The sequence below is a fragment of the Bos indicus genome, chromosome 10, assembly GCF_029378745.1.
Source record: "Bos indicus isolate NIAB-ARS_2022 breed Sahiwal x Tharparkar chromosome 10, NIAB-ARS_B.indTharparkar_mat_pri_1.0, whole genome shotgun sequence".
Lineage (NCBI taxonomy): Eukaryota > Metazoa > Chordata > Mammalia > Artiodactyla > Bovidae > Bos > Bos indicus.
This window is the reverse complement of record NC_091769.1, coordinates 78,569,522-78,594,196: the sequence shown is the minus strand read 5'-3', so window position 1 is coordinate 78,594,196 and position 24,675 is coordinate 78,569,522. Positions and strand designations below refer to the sequence as shown.

Below are 24,675 nucleotides of genomic sequence, written 5' to 3'. Positions count from 1 at the left end.
AATCAATCTGATTTTGGTATTGACCATATGGTGATGTCTACGTGTACAGTCTTCTCTTGTGTTGTTGGAAGAGGGTGTTTGCTATGACCAGTGCGTTCTCTTGGCAAAAGTCTGTTAGCCTGTACCTGCTTCATTTTGTACTCTAAAGCCAAACTTGCTTGTTACTCCAGGTATCTCCTGATTTCCTACTTTTGCATTCCAGTCACAGGAGAAGGCAATGGCGACCCACTCCAGTACTCTTGCCTGGAAAATCCCATGGATGGAGGAGCCTGGTAGGCTGCAGTCCATGGGGTTGCTGAGTTGGACACGACTGAGCGACTTCACTTTCACTTTTCACTTTCATGCACTGGAGAAGGAAATGGCAACCCACTCCAGTGTTCTTGCCTGGAGAATCCCAGGGACAGGGGAGCCTGGTGGGCTGCCGTCTATGGGATCGCACAGAGTCAGACACGACTGAAGTGACTTAGCAGCACCTACCTAGTGGCTATATTGTAGCCCGTGACTAAAGTACTAAACAGGGTAAGGAAAAAAATCTGTTTATTCCATGAGATAACGGCAAGAATATTTATCCTATTTTATAGATATCACATCAGTTCTAAGAGAAATTTATATGACTAGTCTGATAATGATCAAAGTTTAATAAGATTCTAACTCCACTATCAATGTAGGCAATAGAAATATTGAAACATGCTGCTTCCAAGATTGAACACTTGGAATAACTATATATGTATGGATTTGTTTACATATTAAAGATATTACAAGTTCTAAGAGAAAAGGGGATGATGGCATCATCTTTGACGTTCAGCCTTAAGATTCTCAAATCTCAATGGAAAACCATCAATATAAACGCTTGCTTCAGAGAAGCTAATCTTTGAATTATTAATTAAAACCTCTATAGTTTTTATTTTATGTGTTCTATACTTTTTGTATTTTTTCTAAAAAGTATAACTTCCATACTTCAATGAAGCAATGGAAATAATATTAGAATGAACAGTTGGGATGCTAAGAAGGCAAATAGATGTTTATTCAAATATGGTTTTATTTTTCCTATCATTATTTGTACTCTTCCCATTTATTATCCTCTATTCATATGCTTTACCAATGTATTTCATTGTTCTACAGAAAGATTTGTTCAATTAGTAGTGATAGATGGCAGTAATAAAACTCTGGTCTCTAGATTCCCAGTTTTTTATGCATGTTTACTGTGGTTTCACAGAGCTCTTTTCTTGTCTTACATTATTCCTCTCTCTGTGACTACTTCTTTATATCAACTTACTCAAAAACTCCTGATTCTTTTATCCAATTCAGGCTATTTCATTAGCGGAAAGCTCCATGTTCCTACCATGGCTCATGATTTACATTTCTTATAAAATCATATCTAAAAGTATATATCTATGAGGATTTTCTGGAGAGACAGGGTATCCACAACCTTCAAAAAATTAAATATAACAGCTCGAGGAGGCCACAGAATATTCACACATTCAGGCAGTAATGATATATCACTTAGCAAACAGTTTAAAGATGAATATGCATCCAGATTATATAATTTAGTATTTCTTGGCTATCTTCTTATTTCCTGATCCCAGTACATTCTGATCGGCTTCAAATACATTAAGACCAGGAATGTTAAAACTAATTATACACACTTAAGATCTATATTAAATTATTACTTACCAGTCCTTTTCCATGTCTCACCATTTAGCCCATCCAATGGATTAGTCTTACTTAAAAAACTGTGCATTTGTGTGAACTCATAATCTTTTTTTTTTAAAAAGAGCTTTATCAAGATATAGTTTACATATCATAAAGTCATACATTTAAAGTATACAATTCAGTGGTTACTAATAACTTCACAAAGTTGTGCAAACATTACCTTAATGTAATTTTACAATTTACCAACTCCAGAAGAAACCTGGCAAACATTAGCAGTCACTATTTCTCAGATTGGGAGGGCCCAAGCAAACACAATTTACTTTCTGCTCTATTCTAGAAATTTACACAATTGGAATCACACAATATGTGGTCTTTTATGACTGGCTTCTTTTACTTACCATAATGTTTTCAGGACTCATACATGCCGTAGCAAATTACTAATATATAATTCTACTTTTTTCAAAAAATTTTTTACCATGGTAAAATATTTATATAATAAAAACTGAATCTAAACCATTTTAAACTATACAATTCAGTGGCACAGTGGCATTAATGTCATCCACAATACAGTGCAACTATTACAACTATCTCTTTTCAAAACTTTTTCATCATCCCAAACAAAAATTATTGATTCAGCATTTGCTTGGTTTCTATAAACCTTTGGCCATTTTCTGAAATAGAGTTCTGAGAAAGTTGATTGTAACAGTTTCTGCTTGTTTTTATTTTTTTAAAGAAGGTTAATACTATTTTTTAATTGAAGTACAGTTGATTTAAATATCGTGTTAGTTTCAGATATACAGCAAAGTGATTCAGCTAAACAATGTTTTTCAGGTTATTTTTCATTATACATTATTATAAGATATTGAAAATAGTTCCTTGTGCTATATAGTAAATCTTTGTTGCTTATCTATTTTATGTTTAGTAGTTTTTATTCATTAATACCATACTCCTAATTTATTCCTTTCCCCTTTACTTTCTCCTGTGGTAACCATAAGTTTGTTTTCTATGTCTGTGGGTTTGTTCCTGTTTTCTACACATATTCATTCCTTAGTATTATTTTTAAAATTCCACATATAAGTAAAATCATGTAATATTTCTTTATCTCTGTCTTACTGAGTATAATATTCTCTAGGTCCTTCCATTTTGCTGCAAATGGCAATATTCCATTTTTTATGGCTAATTAATATTTCATTGTGTGTGTGTGTATATACACACACACACATACACCACATCTTAAATCAATTGTTTGTTGATGGACACTTGGGTGGTTTCTATGTCTTGGCTACTGTAAATAGTGCTGCTATAAACACTGGAGTTCATATATTCAAATTACAATTTCATCTTTTTTGGATATACACCCAGCAGTGGACTATATGGTAGGTCTATATTGGTGGACTATATGGTAGGTCTAGTTGTAGTTTTTTAAGGAAACTTCATACTGTTTTCCATTTTGAGTGCACTCATTTACATTCCTATCAACAGTGTATGAGGGTTCCTTTGTCTCCACACACTCTCCAGCATTCATTATTTGTAGACTTTGATGGTAACCATTCTGACCAATGTGCAGTTACACCTCACTGTGGTTTTGTCTTCATTTCTGTAATAACCAGCATCGAGCATCTTTTCATGTGCCTGTTAACCATCTGTATGTCTTATTTCAGAGAACCGTCTATTTCAGTTTCCTGCCCATTTTCTGAATGAGTTGTTTGTTGTTGTGTACTAGGTTACTTAAGTGACTTTCATTTCTTTTTATAAATGTGCCTTTCCAACTGTGATTTCCCCTTTCCTATAGATCTTGCTTTTTCTCTATTTAGAGAAGACCATTCAATATTTCTTATAGGGTAAGTTTATTATTGCTATATTCTTTTAATTTTTCCTTGTCTGGGATATTCTCTCTCCTCTTCTATTGTAAATGATAATCTTTCTGGGTAGCGTATCCTAGGTTTCAGACTTCTCCCTTTCAGGACTTTAAACATATCACGTCACTCCCTTCTGGCCTGCAAAGCTTCTGCCAAAAAAAAAAAAAAAAAATCAACTAATAGCCTTATGGGAGTTCCCTTGTAAATGACTCTTTTTTTCCTCGCTGCCTTTAGAATCCTCTCTTTAATTTTTGATATGTCTTAGTGTGGGTTTGTTTGGATTCATCTTGTTTGGCATCCTCTGTGTCCTGTACCTAGGCATCTGTTTCCTTCTCCAGGCTTGGGAGGTTTTCAGCCATCTTCTTCAAATACATTTTTAATTCCCCCTTCTCCTTCTGGAACTCCTATTATGGGTAGGGTGGCACACTTCACATTATCCCATAGATTTCACATGTTGTTTACATTTTATGCGTCCTTCTATCTGCTGTTTTGAATGGGTGATTTCTATTATTCTATCTTCCAGAATCACTTATTCTTCTGCATTATTTATTCTGCTATTCATTGCTTCTATGGTTTTTATCTTGGCAATTCAGCTTTATAATTTTGATTGGTTCCTGTTTATAGTAATAGTTCCTTGTTATAGTAATCTGTATTTCTATTGGTAATCTTTCTTAATTTCTTTAGTATTTTTATTACCCCTGCTTTGAACTTGGGATCTAGTAGACTGGTGAGATATTTCAACATTCATTCTTTTAGAAGATTTCTCTTGTTATTTTAACTGGGATTAGTTCCTCTGATTTTTCATTTTACTTAACGTTCTCTGTCTTTATGAATTTAGAAGAAGCCGTTATCTACTGTGATATGAAGAGGTTTTTTCTGTGGCAGCATCCCTGGGAAGACTGTGTGAGTCCAGTATTTTTGGTGCAAAGGCCGTTTTTGGTATGGATGCCAGTCACATCTTTCCTCAGAGAGCGCTGGCCATCCCCTTGATAGGGGCTGTGACTGGTGTTATGATTTCCAGAGCCTGCACTGGATGTTAGGCAGGGCCTGCTCTTTGCTCACAGCTCAGTACAGGGCTGTGTCTGCTTCCAAATTACAGGAGTAGAAGCTCTGAGCGTTGGGTTTGCTGCTGCTGCTGCTGCTAAGTCACTTCAGTTGCGTCCGAATCTGTGCGACCCCAGAGATGGCAGCCTTCTAGACTCTTCTGTGGTTGGGTTTAGTAAGGTTCTATTGCTTTCAAGTTCATGCTTCATCCCAAAGGAGGTGAATGCTGAAGGAAGTGAGCACTGTGTGGTCATAGCAAACAGGGAAACTATGGTTTTGCCCAAAAGCAGCCCTAGGGTGTATCCCTTTCTTTGCTGTATTTATCCTAGACCCAGTGCTAGGCTGGTGCCGAGGGCGAGGGTACTGTTGCTGCAGGAAGCAAGTTGGTTGTGCTGCAACCTAGAACCTGAGCTGTATCTGCGGCAGACTTCTCCCAGGACCAGTCACCCCAGATCTGACTGCAAGCATTGGTGTAGGATGGGCAGAAGGTATGCTCCACTGAACAATTATTCCCTTGTGTACCCATTGCTAGAGTCTTTCCATCTGGGGTGTGTGCTTCTGTGGAGCCTCCTGGTATGTGCGCCCAGGAGCTCTGAGGTCTGTGGAGCCTCCTGGTGTGTGTGCCCAGCAGCTCTGAGGTCTGTGGAGCCTCTTGGTGTGTGCGCCCAGCCGCTCTGAGGTCTGTGGAGCCTCCAGGTGTGTGCGCCCAGCAGCTCTGAGGTCTGTGGGGCCTCCTGGTGTGTGCGCCCAGCAGCTCTGAGGTCTGTGGTGCTCCTGGTGTGTGCGCCCAGCAGCTCTGAGGTCTGTGGAGCCTCCAGGTGTGTGCGCCCAGGAGCTCTGAGGTCTGTGGTGCTCCTGGTGTGTGCGCCCAGGAGCCCTGAGGTCTGTGGAGCCTCCTGGTGTGTGCGCCCAGCAGCTCTGAGGTCTGTGGAGCCTCCAGGTGTGTGCGCCCAGGAGCTCTAAGGTCTGTGGTGCTCCTGGTGTGTGCTCCCAGGAGCTCTGAGGTTTGTGGAGCCTCCTGGTGTGTGCGCCCAGCAGCTTTGAGGTCTGTGGAGCCTCCAGGTGTGTGCGCCCAGGAGCTCTGAGGTCTGTGGAGCCTCCTGCTGCGTGAGTGCAGGAGCTCTGAGGTCTGTGGTGCTCCTGCTGTGTGTGCGCAGGAGCTCTGAGGTCTGTGGTGCTCCTGGTGTGTGCGCCCAGGAGCTCTGAGGTGGCTGAGCTCACCCCACCACATGACGGCTCTGCTGCTGGACCAGCGCTCCGTCCCTGTGCACATGCTAACAACAGGCCCTGAACTTGGCCTGCCCTGTGCCTAAGCCCTCCAGGGTTGAGTCAAGTCCAGATCCATGCCCCTAGACTGAGTCCTCTCCCAGGGCTCTTCCCTCTGAGATTTAGCCCCTAGCCTCTGTGCATACTACGACCCCAGCCTGGTGCAGGTTTTGGGCTTAGAAGTACACCAAGATGGCAGCTGTCAGAGCAGACCTCTCACTACCCTGATTGGCAGCAAACCAGCAGCAGCACACTCTTTGCAAGCAGAGTCGTGACCCCTTCAGCCCCTCTATGTATCCTGGCAGTCCTCCCAGCAGGCAGTGGGGCCCCCCAGGACAAGGAACTGCCCATGAGGGCCTTCATTCCATCACAGATCCCTTCCAGGGTGGATGATCCTGTCCTGATGTCCTATTTAACTCATCCTATATCTTCCCTGGTAGCTCAAATGGTAAAGCGTCTCCCTACAATGAGGGAGACCTGGGTTTGATCTCTGAGTCGGGAGGATACTCTGGAGAAGGATATCGCAACTCACTCCAGTACTCTTGCCTGGAAAATCCATTGGATGGAGGAGCGTGGTAGGCCACAGTCCATGGGGTCGCAAAGAGTCAGACATGACTGAGGGACTTCGTTTTCACTTTTTACTCATTTATGTGCTTATGTTTGTTGAAGCCTTCATTTCTTCTGCCAGTCTCTACTTGGTTTTCTATGAGAATTGTTCCACACGTAGATGGGAGTTTTGCTGTGTTTGTGGGTGAAGTTGAGCTCCATGTTCTCCAACTCAACCATTTTGATCCTCTCCAATCAGTTTCTATTTGTTTCATAGTGTTTCTGTGGAACAGTGGGAGCTTGAAGATATAAAACTAGCTATTCTGCTATCTGCTTTGAATTCTAAATAGATATGCTATATTATATAAGAAATTTGCCAGGGTAAAACAGTGAGCTATCTTTAGAGAGGTCTCCACCTAACAACCAAAGATGACTTTACAGAGTAAGAATTATAAATATTTTCCAGTTTTCCTTTTCCTCTACATTTCCACAGTATAATTTCATTAATAAACAGTACCAAAACTTTCCAAACACAAACAACTAGGCAAATGATATTGGTTTCTAACGGAATCCAACATGCTATCAATTTTAATTTGTTCAGCCACTCAGTTGTGTCTGACTCTTTGAGAGCCCATGGACTACAGCATGCCAGGCTTCCCATCCATCACCAACTCCCAGAGCTTACTCAAACTCATGTCCATCTAGGCGGTTATGCCATCCAACCATCTCATCCTCTATTGTCCCCTTCTCCTCCCGCCTTCAATCTTTCCCAGCATCAGGGTCTTTTCAAATGAGTCAGTTTCTCACATCAGGAGGCCAAAGTATTGAGTTTCAGCTTCAACATCAGTCCTTCCAATGAATATTCAGGACTTATTTCCTTTAGGACTGACTAGTTAGATCTTCTTGCAGTCCAAGGAACTCTCAAGAGTCTTCTCCAATACCCCAATTCAAAAGCATCAATCCTTCGGCGCTCAGCTTTCTTTACAGTCCAACTCTCACATCCATACATGAATACTGGAAAAACCATAGCTTTGATTAGACAGACCTTTGTTGGCAAAGTAATATCTCTGCTTTTTAATATGCTGTCTAGGTTGGTCATAGCTTTTCTTCCAAGAAGCAAGCATCTTTTAATTTCATAGCTAAAGTTACCATCTGCATTGAATTGGGAGCCCAAGAAAATAAAAGTCTTCACTGTTTTCATTGTTTCCCCATGTATTTGCCATGAAGTGATGGGACCAGATGCCATGATCTTAGTTTTCTGAATGTTGAGTTTTAAGCCAGCTTTTTTCACTCTCCTCTTTCACTTTCATCAAGAGGCTCTTTAGTTCTTCTTCACTTTCTGCCATAAGGGTGGTGTCATCTGCATATCTGAGGTTATTGATATTTCTCCGGGCAATCTTCATTCCAGCTTATGCTTCATCCAGCCCAGTGTTTTGCATGATGTACTCTGCATATAAGTTAAAGAAGGAGGGTGACAACATACAGCATTGACCTCCTCCTTTCCCATTTTGGAACCAGTCTGTTGCTTCATGTCCAGTTCTGTTACTTCCTGACCTGCATACAAATTTCTCAGGAGGTGGTAAGGTCATCTTGTATTCCCATCTTTTGAAGAATTTTCCAGAGTTTGTTGTGATCCACACAGTCAAAGGCTTTGGCATAGTCAATAAAGCAGAGGTAGATGTTTTTTCTGGAATTCTCTTGCTTTTTCGATGATACAACGGATGTAGGCAAGTTGATCTCTAATTCCTCTGCCTTTTCTAAATCCAGCTTGAATATCTGGAATTTCATGGTTCAGGTACTGTTGAAGCCTGGTTTGGAGAATTTTGAGCATACTTTGCTAGCGTGTGAGATGAGTGCAATTGTGTGGTAGTTTGAACATTCTTTGGCATTGCCTTTCTTTGGGACTGGAATGAAAACTGACCTTTTCCAGTCCTGTGGCCAATGCTGAGTTTTCCAAATTTGTTGGCATAATGAGTGCAGCACTTTCACAGCATCATCTTCTAGGATTTGAAATAGCTCAACTGGAACTCCATCAACTCCACTAGCTTTGTTCGTAGTGATACTTCCTAAGACTGACTTGACTTTGTATTCCAGGATATCTGGCTCTAGGTGAGTGATCACATCATCGTGATTATCTGGTTCGTGAAGATCTTTTTTGTACAGTTCTGTGTATTCTTGCCACCTCTTCTTAATATCTTCTGCTTCTGTTAGGTCCCTACCATTTCTGTCCTTTATTGAGCCCATCTTTGCATGAAATGTTCCCTTGGTATTTCTAATTTTCTTAAAGAGATCTTTAGTCTTTCCTATTCTATTGTTTTCCTCTATTTCTTTGCATTGATCACTGAGGAAGGCTTTCTTATCTATCCTTGCTATTCTTTGGAACTCTGCATCTAATTGGGTATATCTTTCCTTTTCTCGTTTGCCTTTCACGTCTCTTCAAAGCTATTTGTAAGGCCTCCTCAGACAACCATTTTGCCTTTTTGCATTTCTTTTTCTTGGAAATGGTCTTGATCACTGCCTCCTGCACAAGGTCAGGAACCTCAGTCCATAGTTCTTCAGGCACTTTGTCAGAGTGCCTGAATTATCAGATCTAATCCCTTGAATCTATTTCTCACTTTCACAGTATAATTGTAAGTGATTTGATTTGCGTCATACCTGAATGGTCTAGTGGTTTTCCCTATTTTTTTCAATTTAAGTCTGAATTTGGTAATAAGGAGTTCATGATCTGAGCCACAGTCAGCTCCAGGTCCTGTTTTTACTGACTGTATAGAGCTTCTCCATCTTTGGCTGCAAAGAATATAATCAGTCTCGGTACTGACCATCTGGTGATATCCATGCATAGAGTCTTCTCTTGTGGTGTTGGAAGAAGGTGCTTGCTATGACCAGTGTGTTCTCTTGGCAAAACTGTTAGCTTTTGACCTGCTTCTTTTTGTACTTCAAGGCCAGATTTATTTAATTTGATATTTAATAACTCTATATATTTATTACATAATCTTATTGTCATCAATCCTAAATTAGCTCATTTGGGACCTTGAATTAAAGATCAAAAGATACTCTTGGAATACTTTTTAGCTATTGTATTTTATACTTATAAAATTTTCATTGGGTTCTTTCTAATAGTCTTTATTTTACTGCTAAGATTTCCTATCTCTTTATTAATTACAAGCATGTTTTCCTTTACTCATTGAGCCTAGTTATAGTAGCTGATTTAGCCTCCTTTGTCTGTTAATTCCAACAGCTGGGTCATCTTGGGTTAATATCAGTTGATTGTCTTTTGCTTGAAAATGGGTCATATTTTCTTGTTTTTTTATATGTTAAATAATTTTGAATTGCATCCTGGACATGGTGAATATTTTGAAGAGATATTAGTTTTTTTTTATATTAATCCAAAGAATAGTGATTTATTTCTATTTCCCTAAGCAGATAACTTGGGTAGACATAACTGAAAACTGTCTCCTCTGTAGTGATGGCAATCCAAAATTGAATTCACTTCCTAGAGCCTTAGCTATGTTGCTTGTAGTTTGCTCAGTACATTCATGGTGCAGAGGTCAGCCAGAGATCTAGGGAGCTTATTTACAGAATGTAAGGCTCTTCTCTTTGGCTTTATCTTTTCCAGGATTTCCCTGCTCACTTTAAGTTTCCTAATTCTTTTCCTTTATTGTTTATTACAGGATATTGAATATAGCTCCCTGAGTATACAGTAGGACCCTGTTGTTTATTTTACACATAGTGGTTTGTATCTGGTAATTCCAAACTCCTCATTTACCCCTCCAGCACCCTCTTTCCTCTTTAGTAATCGTAAGTTTGTTTTCAATATCATGAGTCTGTCTCCATTTTATAAATAAGTTCATTTGTGTCATGTTCTAGATTCCATATAAGTGCTATCATATGGATTTGTCTTTCTCTTTCTGACTGGCTTCATTTAGTATGATAATCTCTAGGTCTACCCATGGAATGCTACAGATGGCATTATTTCATTCTTTTTATGGTTGAATAGTACTCCATTGTATGTACGTGTATGTATGTATGCATGTATCAGGCTTCCCTGTGGCTCAGTGGTAAAGAATCTTCCTGCAAAGCAGGAGATGCAGGAGACGTAGGGTTCAGTCCCTGAGTTGGGAAGATGCCCAGGAGGAGGGCATGGCAACCCACTCTAGCATTCTTGCCAGGAAAATTCCATGGACAGAGGAGCTTCGTGGGCTCCAGCCCATAGGGGTCACAAAGAGTGAGACACAACTAAGTGACTGTGTGTACACACACACACACACACACACACACACACACGTAATACCTTCTTTACCCATTCATCTGTCCACGGACATTTAGGTTGTTTCCATTACTGGCTTTTGTGAATAGTGCTGCTATGAACATAAGGGTGTATGCATCTTTTGAATTATAGTTTTCTCTGGATATATGCCCAGGAGTGGGATTGCGGGATTATATGGCAACTCTATTTTTAGTTTCTTGAGGAACTGCCATGCTGTTTTCCATAGTGGCTGCAACAATTTACACTCCCAGGAACATTATAGAAGGGTTCCCCTTTTTCCACATCCTCTCCAGCATTTGTTCTTTTCAGACTTTTAATGATGGCCATTCTGATTGATGTGCCGTGGTATCCCCTCACATTAACGCAGCTGTGGTTGCCCAAACTGTTTTTCTAGCAAGAAAGCCTGCAGATTTCAGCTGCCAAGTAGGCCAAACTGGGGTCTATTCTGGGCCTAAGCATTACAAAATGGAATACTCAACTAGGGCTTTCTTCCAAATGTGAGAATCTACTTGCTTTTGGCCACTCTCCAGTGCATTCAAGTAGTTATTTATTTATTTAATGGTCTAGCATTTATAATTGTTTTTTGCGAAAATAGATAGAGTCTTCTAATAGGAGCTATTATGGTATAGTGGAATAGAGCTTCCTCTCAAATTTAAGTTTAAACAGCTATTATTTTATTTATCAGTAAAATTTAGTACGTTCTGCTTTATTAACTATGCCAAAGCCTTTGACTGTGTGGATCACAATAAACTGTGGAAAATTCTGCAAGAGATGGGAATACCAGACCACCTGATCTGCCTCTTGAGAAATTTGTATGCAGGTCAGGAAGCAACAGTTAGAACTGGACATGGAACAACAGACAGGTTCCAAATAGGAAAAGGAGTTCGTCAAGGCTGTATATTGTCAGCCTGTTTATTTAACTTATATGCAGAGTACATCATGAGAAACGCTGGACTGGAAGAAACACAAGCTGGAATCAAGATTGCTGGGAGAAATATCAATAACCTCAGATATGCAGATGACACCACCCTTATGGCAGAAAGTGAAGAGGAACTCAAAAGCCTCTTGAAGAAAGTGAAAGTGGAGAGTGAAAAAGTTGGCTTAAAGCTCAACATTCAGAAAATGAAGATCATGGCATCTGGTCCCACCACTTCATGGGAAATAGATGGGGAAACAGTGGAAACAGTGTCAGACTTTATTTTTCTGGGCTCCAAAATCACTGCAGATGGTGACTGCAGCCATGAAATTAAAAGACACTTACTCCTTGGAAGGAAAGTTATGACCAACCTAGATAGCATATTCAAAAGCAGAGACATTACTTTGCCAACAAAGGTTCGTCTAGTCAAGGCTAGGGTTTTTCCTGTGGTCATGTATGGATGTGAGAGTTGGACTGTGAAGAAGGCTGAGCGCCGAAGAATTGATGCTTTTGAACTGTGGTGTTGGAGAAGACTCTTGAGAGTCCCTTGGACTGCAAGGAGATCCAACCAGTCCATTCTGAAGGAGATCAGCCCTGGGATTTCTTTGGAAGGAATGATGCTAAAGCTGAAACTCCAGTATTTGGCCACCTCATGCGAAGAGTTGACTCATTGGAAAAGACTCTGATGCTGGGAGGGATTGGGGACAGGAGGAGAAGGGGACGACAGAGGATGAGATGGCTGGATGGCATCCCTGACTCGACAGACGTGAGTCTGAGTGAACTCCGGGAGTTGGTGATGGACAGGAAGGCCTGGCGTCCTGTGATTTGTCGGGTCGCAAAGAGTCAGACACGACTGAGCGACTGATCTGATCTGATCTGAGAGTCTGGCATTTAAAGCCATCTACTCCCTGTTGTGGAATAGGCAATATGCAAAAAAAAAAAAAAATGGCTATGTGAGAGAAGTTTTACTTGTATCATCTGCTATACAATTACAAACTAGGTTCTAGAAATGACAGTTGGTGAAAAAAGTAACTTTTGCATTTTAACCTGTTCGTATTTTTGTACCACTTTTAATTTGGGGACCCTAAATGAGAATATTCTTAGTGATTTTTATGATTCTAAAAATACATACTTATTAAAAATAAAGAGAGACAAAAATAATTCATTCAAAATAAAAAAGTATAAAGGATTGAAAATCACCAACATTTTACCAGAGATAACCCATTTACAACTTGTTAAGCATCCTTCTCTACAAATCTCCATACATAAAACCCATTGATACTTGTGCTATTTACTTGTTTTTTCAGTTTGACAATATATCATTAATAAGGTCACCATCAGTAATAAGTTCTACATAAAATAGCCTATATATTTTAATTTTAAAACTCTATGGATAAATATTTATGCTGCTTTTAGTTTTTCATGTCTCTTAACAACACTACTATGAATTTTCTAACTGAAAGTCATTGGGTTAGAAGAAAAGGTAATAGAAAGGAACAGACTTACAGGCAAGACAGACCTGGGTGCCTGTTTCAGTTTTTGTCAACTTATTGGCTTTGAGTCCACAGGCAAGTTACTGAAACTCTTTGAAAGCTGGACCACTGTCAAGGGGAGTAAAGTAAATGAGAACATGAAAAACATCTTTTATAAATCTGGGTTTTATTTTATTCTAGCCTGACTATAGCCAGGGTAGGTAAATAATTGGACATTGATAACATATATTATATAATTTCTTTAATTCTATTTAAAAGTCTCCTTAACAAAAGTATCTCAAAACAATTTTATTCACTAATATTTAGCCATATTGGAATATAAAACATTTGATTTTCAATGACTTTAATAGTAATAACCATTACTGTGGTTTAGTTTTCAACGAGGATATCAGTGGTAAAAAATATTTTAAAGATGTTACAATATAATTTACATGTCTATTAATAAAGAATAGCAGAGGAAATTCATTTTAGTAAGGTTAAATAAAGTATAGTATTTGGGTGGAATTTTTGCCAAATGTCTGTGTAAAGATATTATGTAATAATTAGTAAGAAAAATAATAGAACATTGATCTATCTACAGGCTGCAAAAAATAGCAGAAAGAGAGGTAGGCTTAAACCATCTTTTCAAAGAGAGCCAAGAACTGTTCCTTTTACTGGAGCAGATTGTTCTGATCTTGAGAGGAAAATTACCTACTCCACACTGCACAATGGTAAGGCTAGGTCTGTTTTTTCTTAAGGGACTAAATGATCAGAAATATGGTAGAGAGAAAACCCACAGCAATTTGATATCTCTGATATTTTAAAATGTGTTTTTTTTCCATCATTTCTCTGGGATGCCCTTATCACCTGAAGAGAAGGTAATAGGAAAAAGTTTCTCAGTTAGAAACTGAGACGGACAGACAGAAATCATCAACAGTGAACAAACCAGACAAAAACACTAAACTGATCGGGTTGGGAAATGAATAAATTTTCAGTTTTGGGTTCTTTACCCATATGCCTTAAAGATCCTCAACATTCTTTATTCCTCCTAAATATAATTTTTTTCCCATTTAATTCCTTAGCTCAGGGATTGGCATTATTTTCTATGAAGTTGCTGAAGCTTAAAACCTGAATCGATCTATTTGTACTCCTCACTTCTCAAGTCTACATGGATCGTGTCACATAGGTGTCATTTACTATGTGTTTACCATGTACCAGGCACTGTATACTTTATAAATATTTTATCCTCACAATAACAACAGCAGGTTTTTTAATCCAACAAAGGTAGGTTTGTTTTATCCGTATTTTAAGGAAAGCACAGAATGGTTAAGATATGGTTACAATCCAATTAACACAGAGTCTGTTTTATTAAACACTGTGGTGCACCTCCCATGCTTTCCATGACCCTTGCAAAAACACGAGCCTTCCCTTTATCACCATTCATCTAGATTGGTACAGAGCATCCAAAGTGTTCTGCCTCTGTGCCTCCTTCCAGTTCATTTTGGTAAGGATAGCAAACTCTCCGAAATATACCTGAAACTGTCTTTGTTTCAGAATCTTTGAAAGTTTCCCTCCCTAAGACATACAAATAATTTACAATGTGACTACAACTGAACATTTCAGAGTCATCTCCTAAAGTTATTTTTAATAATCCCTTGACTTCAAACACACTTGCTTTTCTCAAAAACACTGTTTATTCAGTAGTGTCTTTGCTAACATTGTGTTTGTTTTTGCTATAGAAGCCCTTCTCATCCTATTCGACCTGAAGAAATTCTTTATCCTCTAAGCCAGAATTAGTCACTGTTTTTTTCTGTGCTCTAAAGAATTTTTAATATATATTTAATAGAAAAACTACATTTTATAATGAATAAGACTGTCCCTTGTACCAGACATTAAATGTCTTCAGGATCATTCATTTAATCCACAAATATTTACTCATTAATTATAACTGACTTACATTAAAGTAATATCTATTCATCAGAGACACTTTTAAGAGAGTAAAAAGGGAAGCAACAGAGTATGAGAATAAATGTGCAATACACATATCAAACAAAGGACTCATACAGAATATACAAGGAATGCCTACTAATAGATAAGAAAACACATTTACCCTAAGTTTTAAAACATGAAACACATGAACAGTCACTTCACAAAAGAGGATATCCAAATGGCCAATAAATATATGAAAATATGCTCAACAACATTAGTAATCAGAGTAATACATATATTTGAATAATTTTGGGTCAGTCTCTGAAATGGTTAAAATGAAAAGATTGACAATACTAAATGTTAGTGAGAATATGAAGTTAGGAGTTCTCCAGTAGTCTCCTACATTGCAGGGGGATTTTTTTTTAATGCCTGTGACCCCAGGGAAGCCCCCTAAAATGCTGAAGAGAATATAAATTCATCATGTATTAGGGAAAATGGCAGAATCGAGTAAAATCATTCATTTATATGCCCTATGATCCAGTACCTCTAGATCATATCTAGCTTGTCTATTAAGTGTATATCTAATGAGATTATGTGTACCTATATACATCAAAAGACATATTCAAGATTGTTTATTACAGCATTATTTATAAGAGCTGTTACTTGGAAATTACCCAAATACCCTTCATCGTAAGAATGGATAACTAAATTATACATTCAATATAACAAAAACACAAAAATTAACCATTGCTATACAGGTAAAAATAATTCACGGTGATAGAAATCAGACAGTAATTACATTTGAGAAGAGGTAAGGTGTAATGATTGGAACTGAGTATCGGGAGATTTCTGTGATGTTATGATATTCTTTTTATCTGTGGTGGTTATTCAGATGTGTTATCTGTGATAATTAAACAAGCTTTACACTTATGATTTTATGTCTTTTGTGTACAACTCATATAAAATATTATACATCATTAAAAGGTGTACTTTAGGAAAAAGAACCCAAACAAAAGCTATGAAACTGGATGAGATAACCAAGCTTAAATACAGAAGAAACAAATGTCAAATAAATTATTATTAAAGAAATGAATGGGTAAATCAGAGATTTAATGAAATTTAAGAACAGCAATCCAAATAAGAAAAGGGATATCAGAAAGTAACACATATTGAAGTAAACATTTCCTAAGTCAGTTTGATATATTCACGTAAGTAGATCAGATAAATATTGTGTTGTATCTACACTACTACTAATGCTCATTATCATAAAAGAATCTGGACTCTGGGTCTGAATCTAACTTCCGCACTATTTGCTGTGTGACTTTGGACATTCTTAATGCTTTTGCCTCACGTTTCTCACTTATGAATAGGAACAAGAAGAATACCCACTTTATATGTTTGTTATGAGGATTAAAATCAGTTAGTTGTTTTAAAGTAACTGCCACAGTGTTTGAGACATTGATCGTTAAACAAACAAACCAGTTCAGTTCAGTTCAGTTGCTGAGTCACATCTGACCCTTTGCAACCCCATGGACTGCAGGCACGCTATGCCTCCATGTCCATCACCAACTTCTGGAGTTTACTCAAACTCATATCTATCGAGTTACTGATGCAATCTAACTATCTCATCCTCTGGTGTCCTCTTCTCCTCCCACCTTCAATCTTTCCCAGCATCAGGGTCTCTTCTAAGGAGTCGCATCAGGTGGCCAGCATATTGGAGCTTCAGCATCAGTCCTTCCAATGAATATTCGGGACTTATTTCCTTTAGGATTCACTGGTATGATCTCTTTGCAGTCCAAGGGTCTCTCAGAGTCTTCTCCAACACCACAGTTCCAAAGTATCAATTCTTCAGAGCTCAGCAATTTTTATGGACCAACTCTCATATCCATACACGACTACTGGAAAAACCATAGCCTTGACGAGACAGACCTTTGTTGGAAAAGTTATGTCTCTGGTTTTTAATATGCTGTCTCGGTTGGTCGTAACTTTTCTTTCAAGGAGCAAGTGTCTTTTAATTTCATGGCTGCAGTCACCATCTGCAGTGACTTTGGAGCCCAAGAAAATAAAGTCTGTCACTGTTTCTCCATCTATTTGCCATGAAATGATGGGACCAGATGCCATGATCTTAGTTTTCTGAATGTTGAGTTTTAAGCTAACTTTTTCACTCTCCTCTTTCACTTCCATCAAGAGGCTCTTTAGTTCTTCACTTTCTGCCATAAGGGTGGTGTCATCTGCATATCTGAGGTTATTGATATTTCTCCCAGCAATCTTGATTCCAGCTTGTGCTTCATCCAGCCCAGCATTTCTCATGATGTGCTCTGCATATAAGTTAAATAAGCAGGGTGACAATATACACCCTTGACATACTCCTTTTCCGATTTGGAACCTGTCTGTTGTTCCATGTCCAGTTCGAACTGTTGCTTCCTGACCTGCATACAGATTTCTTAGGAGGCAGGTAAGGTGGTCTAGTATTCCCATCTCTTTCAGTATTTTCCACAGTTTGTTGTGATGCACATAGTCAAAGAATTTGGCACAGTCAATAAAGCAAAAGTAGATGCTTTTCTGGAACTCTCTTGCTTTTTCAATGATATAATGGATGTTGGCAATTTGATCTCTAATTCCTCTGCCTTTTCTAAATCTGGCTTGAAAACATCTGGAAGTTCATGGTTCATGTACTGTTGAAGCCTGACTTAGAGAATTTTGAGCATTAGTTTCCTAATGTGTGCTGCTGCTAAGTCGCTTCAGTCGTATCCGACTCTGTGCGACCCCAGAGACGGCTGCCCACTAGGCTCCCCCGTCCCTGGGATTCTCCAGGCAAGAACACTGGAGTGGGTTGCCATTTCCTCCTCCAATGCATGAAAGTGAAAAGTGAAAGTGGAGTCACTCAGTCATGTCCGACTCCTAGCAACCCCATGGACTGCAGCCTAACAGGCTCCTCCATTCATGGGATTTTCCAGGCAAGAGTACTACATTGCCTTCTCCTAATGTGAGATGAGTGCAATTGTGCCGTAGTTTGAACATTCTTTGGCATTGCCTTTCTTTGGGATTGGAATGAAAACTGACCTTTTCCAGTTCTGTGGCCAATGCTGAGTTTTCCAAATTTGTTGGCATAATGAGTGCAGCATTTTCACAGTATCATCTTCTAGGATTTGAAATAGCTCAACTGGAATTCCATCACCTCCACTAGCTTTGTTCGTGGTGATGCTTCCTAAGGCCCACTTGACTTTGCATTCCAGGATATCTGGCTCTAGGTGAGTGATTATACCATCGTTATTATCTGGGTCATGAATCTTTTTTGTATAGTTCTTTTGTGTATTCTTGCCACCTCTTCTTAATATCTTCTGCTTCTGTTAGATCCATACCATTTCTGTCCTTTATTGTGCTCATCTTTGCATGAAATGTTCCCTTGGTATCTCTAATTTTCTTGAAGAGATCTCTAGTCTTTCCCATTCTATTGTTTTCCTCTATTTCTCTGCATTGATCACTGAGGAAGGCTTTCTTATCTCTCCTTTCTGTTCTTTGGAACTCTGCATTCAAATGGGTATATCTTCTCTTTTCTCATTTGCCTTTCACTTTTTTTTTTTTCACAGCTATTTCTAAGGCTTCCTCAGACAACCATTTTGCCTTTCTTTTTCTTGGGATGGTTTTGATCCCTGCCTCCTGTACAATGTCAGGAACGTCCATCCATTGTTCTTCAGGCACTCTGTCGGTCAAATCTAATCCCTTGAATGTATTTGTCACTTCCACTGTATGATTGTAGGGATTTGCTTTAGGTCATACCTGAACCATCTAGTGGCTTTCCCTACTTTCTTCAATTTAAATCTGAATTTGGTAATAAGGAATTCATGATCTGAGCCACTATCAGCTCCAGGTCTTGTTTTTGCTGACTGTATAGAGCGTCTCCATCTTTGGCTGCAAAGAATATAATGAATTTGATTTCGGTATTGACCATCTGGTGATGTCCATGTGTAGAGTCTTCTCTTGCGTTGTCGGAAGAGGGTGTTTGCTATGACCAGTGCATTCTCTTGGAAGAACTCTATTAGCCTTTGCCCTGCTTCATTGTGTACTCCAAGGCCAATTTTCCCTGTTACCTCAGGTATTTCTTGACTTCCTACTTTTGCATTCCACTCCCGTATAATGAAAAGGACATCTTTTTTGGGTGTTAGTTCTAGACGGTCTTGTAGGTCTTCATAAAGTCATTCAACTTCAGCTTCTTCAGCATTACTGGTTGGGGCACAGACTTGGATGACTGTGATAATGAATGGTTTGCCTTGGAAATGAACAAACAGATCATTCTGTCATTTGAGATTGCATCCAAGTACTGCATTTTGGACTCTTGTTGACTATGATGGCTACTCCATTTCTTCTAAGGGATTCTTGCTCACAGTAGTAGATATAATGGCAAAATGATTTGATTTTGTGAGTTCATGTTACTAAGATCAGATCAGTTGCTCAGTCGTGTCCGACTCTTTGCGACCCCATGAATTGCAGCACACCAGGCCTCCCTGTCCATCACCAACTCCCGGAGTTCACTCAGACTCACGTCCATCGAGTCAGTGATGCCATCCAGCCATCTCATCCTCTGTCGTCCCCTTCTCCTCCTGCCCCCAATCCCTCCCAGCATTAGAGTCTTTTCCAATGAGTCAATTCTTCGCATGAGGTGGCCAAAGTACTGGAGTTTCAGCTTCAGCATCAGTCCTTCCAAAGAAATCCCAGGGCTGATCTCCTTCAGAATGGACTGGTTGGATCTCCTTGCAGTCCAAGGGACTCTCAAGAGTCTTCTCCAACACCACAGTTCAAAAGCATCAATTCTTCGGCGCTCAGCCTTCTTCACAGTCCAACTCTCACATCCATACATGACCACAGGAAAAACCATAGCCTTGACTAGACGAACCTTTGTTGGCAAAGTAATGTCTCTGCTTTTGAATATGCTATTTAGCTTGGTCATAACTTTCCTTCCAAGGAGTAAGCGTCTTTTAATTTCATGGCTGCAGTCACCATCTGCAGTGATTTTGGAGCCCAGAAAAATAAAGTCTGACACTGTTTCTGCTCTTTCCCCATCTATTTCCCATGAAGTGATGGGACCGGATGCCATGGTCTTCGTTTTCTGAATGTTGAGCTTTAAACCAAATTTTCACTCTCCACTTTCATTTTCATCAAGAGGCTTTTGAGTTCCTCTTCACTTTCTGCCATAAGGGTGGTGTCATCTGCGTATCTGAGGTTATTGATATTATTCCCGGCAATCTTGATTCCAGCTTGTGTTTCTTCCAGTCCAGCATTTCTCATGATGTACTCTGCATAGAAGTTAAATAAACAGGCTGACAATATACAGCCTTGACGAACTCCTTTTCCTATTTGGAACCAGTCTGTTGTTGCATGTTCAGTTCTGTTGCTTCCTGACCTGCATACAGATTTCTCAAGAGGCAGATCAGGTGGTCTGGTATTCCCATCTCTTGCAGAATTTTCCACAGTTTATTGTGATCCACACAGTCAAAGGCTTTGGCATAGTCAATAAAGCAGAAATAGATGTTTTTCTGGAACTCTCTTGCTTTTTCGATGATCCAGCGGATGTTGGCAATTTGATCTCTGCTTCCTCTGCCTTTTCTAAAACCAGCATGTTACTAAAGTTCATTTAAATCAGTAAACTGAAAAACTTCTAGATACAATAACAGTGTTTCATAAAAAGTAGTGGAAGGATTCATTCAGCAAACAAACAGATTTTCTATAACCTAGTAATAATCATTTAAAAATACAATGTAAGTATTCTGCTTTTGGGTAGAGTGCAGGAGATGACAGCAGGTCAATACTTAACACCATAATGAGTAGAATCAATCAAATAATTACCAAAATCCTACTTTTATAGACAGCAAGGAGCTTCAGACCAATAAACTAGACAAAATAAAATTCTATGAGGAAAGTTTTCTAAGTTAAAATATAATCTCTGGCTTTTCCACCCACCCATTTCCACTGAGGGTATTTGCTGATTTTGGTCATAGGGCTGACCATCAGCGTTTCCAGGCAGAGAACTTTTGTTGGGATTTAAAGAAACCAGAAAGCTATTAGACATTTAGAAATTGGAAACTTGAATAGACTTAAACAAATGGCTGTTTTTTCCCTGGGAGCAATTGTGGATTGCAGTGCTGTACACAAGTCTGTAAGGCTAGACAAAAATCTATTGAAAGGCAGAGGACAATCTTTTGCATTCTTCAAAGATCTGCTAGGGAAGTAAGCCTGACCAAAGAACAATGAAACTTGCCACTTCAAGATATTTGCCAGTGTTTGAGGCTTATATTGGTTAGGCTGGAGGCAAGAGAGACAGGCTAGAATATAAGACTGTTAAAGGTAAGTCTCCTACAGCGACAGGAAGGAATGGATGAAAACCCACCATATTCTCCATCCAGCTCTAACCCAGCGAAATTTCTGACTGAATTGGAGTGATCACTTCCTCTTATATTCTGCCTGTTGGCAGAACTGAAGACATTATGATGGATGATAAATCATCTATAACCAATATGGTTCTTTTACAAACAAAAATAGATTCATTGGGAAAATATTATAAAAGTTTAGTGATTTCGTTTGCAAATACAAATAAATTTATACACATGAATTACAAATGGATTAAAGTTAATATTTAAATATCTCTATTTTAAATAAATTCACCCAAGTGGCAATATAAATTGGCACAACTACCTTAGAAAACAGTCTGTGATTTCATCCAGAAAATATATATTACTGAAACTCAGGAATTTCATTCCTCAGTGTATACTTCAGTGAAACTCTTACATATATTTTTATAAGACTATTATAGCATCAGTTTTCTTAATAGCTCCAAGTGGAAATAAGTTGAATGTCCATCAACAGAAGGAGGTCTCAATAATTTGTGGCACAATGTACTATTTTACAGCAAAAAATAAAACAAAACAGTCCCCCTAAAACCTTAGCTATAGACAACAACAGGATGAATCTCACAGCATCGAGAAAGAGAAGCAAGGCACAATAGATTGTATTCAATTCATATAAAGTTCAAAGAGAAACAAAAATAAATTATAATATTTATGGATGTATAACATATATAGTAAAACTAAATAAAAGCAAGGAACTGATAATGATAAAAATTCAGAATATTGGGTGGAAGAGATAGTTGTGATTGGGCCAAGAATGTGTTTGCTCTTTATCCCTTAAGGCTTTGGCCAAGCATCTATTCACTCTGAGGTGATTTACTTTAATTAATAAATGTATGCTTAATTCAAACTATGTATGAATTAAATAATGATTTCTAGTACTAGAAACATTGTAAAAGTCTACAACATCTGACAAAAATTGAATTATGCTTCATCAACCAATCATATCCTTTTCAGAGTAAATATACAGATGGTGGCTCAGATGGTAAAGAATCTGCCTGCAATGTGGGAGACGCAACTTCGAACCCTGGGTTGGGAAGATCTAGGATGGGAAGATCCCTTGGAGAAGGCAATGGGTAATTATTCCAGTATTCTTGCCTAAAAAATTCCAAGGACAGAGGAGCCTGGTGAGCCACAGTCCGTGGCCTTGCAAAGAGCTGGACACAACTAAGAAAGTAACATTTCACTTTCCTACAGATGCATATTGATTTACACATGGTATACTATGGAGAGTATAGTTCAAATTTGAACATAACTGTACTATTTAGATTTAAATTACTCATACATTAGCCAAGTAAAATAAACACTACTACCAGATGTTTCACATTACCTCTAAACAAAACAAAAGGAAAATACTAATGCTGCCAAAGAATGCTGACAAGATATTTTATGACAATTTTTCTTCCAACACTTTTGAAAGGAAGAATCAGTTTCACAGTTTTTTATGCCTCAGGCCTCAAATTCTCTGAAGTTGTTTTAGATGTAATAACAGGAACTGATGGGAAAAAAAATCACTTATTATATGTCATCCATGAATCATGCTTTTTTTCCCCAAGGAATCTCTTCAGGAATAACTGTCATAATTCTAGAATTTAAAAAAATCATAATAAAAAACTACTTTTTTAGAGAAAAAGTCACTACTAAAAATAGGCAACATTTCTGCTTATTAATTAAACTAATAAAAGAGTATATTTATCCTCTGTTTCTAGGATGGACCTTCCCCAAAGCAACAATTTTGGTCCACTACTAAGATTTCATATAACTCTTTTAGGTAATTCCATTTAGTAGCATGGCTCAACTAACTTTTGTATAATGACAAAATCTCAGTATCAACTGAAAGATGGAATTATCTTTCTTTTGAGTTACAGGCTGATTAACATAAGGTCACTTACGAAGAACCTCAAATTCAGTAAGTCCAAAACTTATCCCACTTGCTCTCAAACATTCCTTTTTCCTCTCCTCCTTAGATTAACAGCAACACAATCTACTTAGATTCCCAAGCCAGAAACCTGAGTCAATCTTTCCACTTTCCCTTAGATATTCAATAAATCACCAAGTACAGTTGATTCTATTTTCTTAAATAATATTTCTTGAATATGAGTTGTTTTTCTTCAACCTCATGGCCATGCCTTAGTTCAAGTCTCAATCACTGCCTATATTCCTGCAACCTGGTTTCCTTCCTTATAAATGGAACCTTTCTTCTCCACTGAAATAAGATCTCTCATTTATCAAAATAAAGTCATCACCCCGATTATGCCACTTTCTTTCTTAAAATCACATAATGGCACTTGATAGTTTTCAGTTTCTTAACATGGCATAAAGGTTCATTGCCAGTCCTACATCTCAACAGTCTTTATTTTATACCCTATGATCTGGTGTCATATTATCTCCTTTTTATGATTTCACAAATGCCTCTGCTTCTATATAGAATTTCAATTTGCTCAGTATACCTCTTAGAAAGATTTTGCTGATTATCTTTTTTGAACAAGTGTCCTACCTATATATTCCATAGAATATTTTCTTCACCTTTATCATTTAACACATATTGCAATTATAACTGGAGAAGGCAATGGCACCCCACTCCAGTACTCTTGCCTGGAAAATCCCATGGACGGAGGAGCCTGGTAGGCTGCAGTCCATGGGGTCGCTAGGAGTCAGACACGACTGAGCGATTTCACTTTGACTTTTCACTTTCATGCATTGGAGGAGGAAATGGCAACCCACTCCAGTGTTCTTGCCTGGAGAATCCCATGGACAGAGGAGCCTGGTGGGCTGCTGTCTATGGGGTCGCACAGAGTCGGACACGACTGAAGCGACTTAGCAGCAGCAGCAGCAATTGTAAGAGCACCTTTAAGCATCACAAAAAATTAATTCAACAAGCTCAGTTTTATTAATTCCTATTTTATCTTTTGAAAAATGAGGGATCTGGATTAGACTTAAGGTTCTTCCCAGCTAAACTATTTTATGAATTTATATCAAGTTGGAAAGAGTCTCTTTACATGCCTGACTTTTCTCCCCAACTTTCTGCTAGAATGTAACCATGGTATTAATTCCTGATGTTGCCCATACAAAACACCTGAGATACTGAAAGTAACAGAATATAACATAAAGATTAATGAATTTAACTTATTTAAAAATAATGTAATCAATTGAAGAACTATTTACTAACAGCTTGAATTTATTGAAATTGATTTAGAAAAGTGTGATCAAATCAAAGTTAACAATTTGTTAAGATCTTTACATATCATTGTTAACAGTGTAACTCAGTCTTGTTTATCCTTGACTACTGCTATCCAGTTGTTAAATTTTATTCATGGAAAAT

General features: G+C 38.4%; 1 protein-coding gene across 10 annotated transcripts in view; it reads right to left on the bottom strand.

Moving 5' to 3' along the window:
• GPHN (gephyrin) overlaps nt 1-24,675 on the bottom strand; it is a 538,037-nt gene that overhangs the window by 314,097 nt on the left and 199,265 nt on the right. The window lies entirely within an intron of this gene.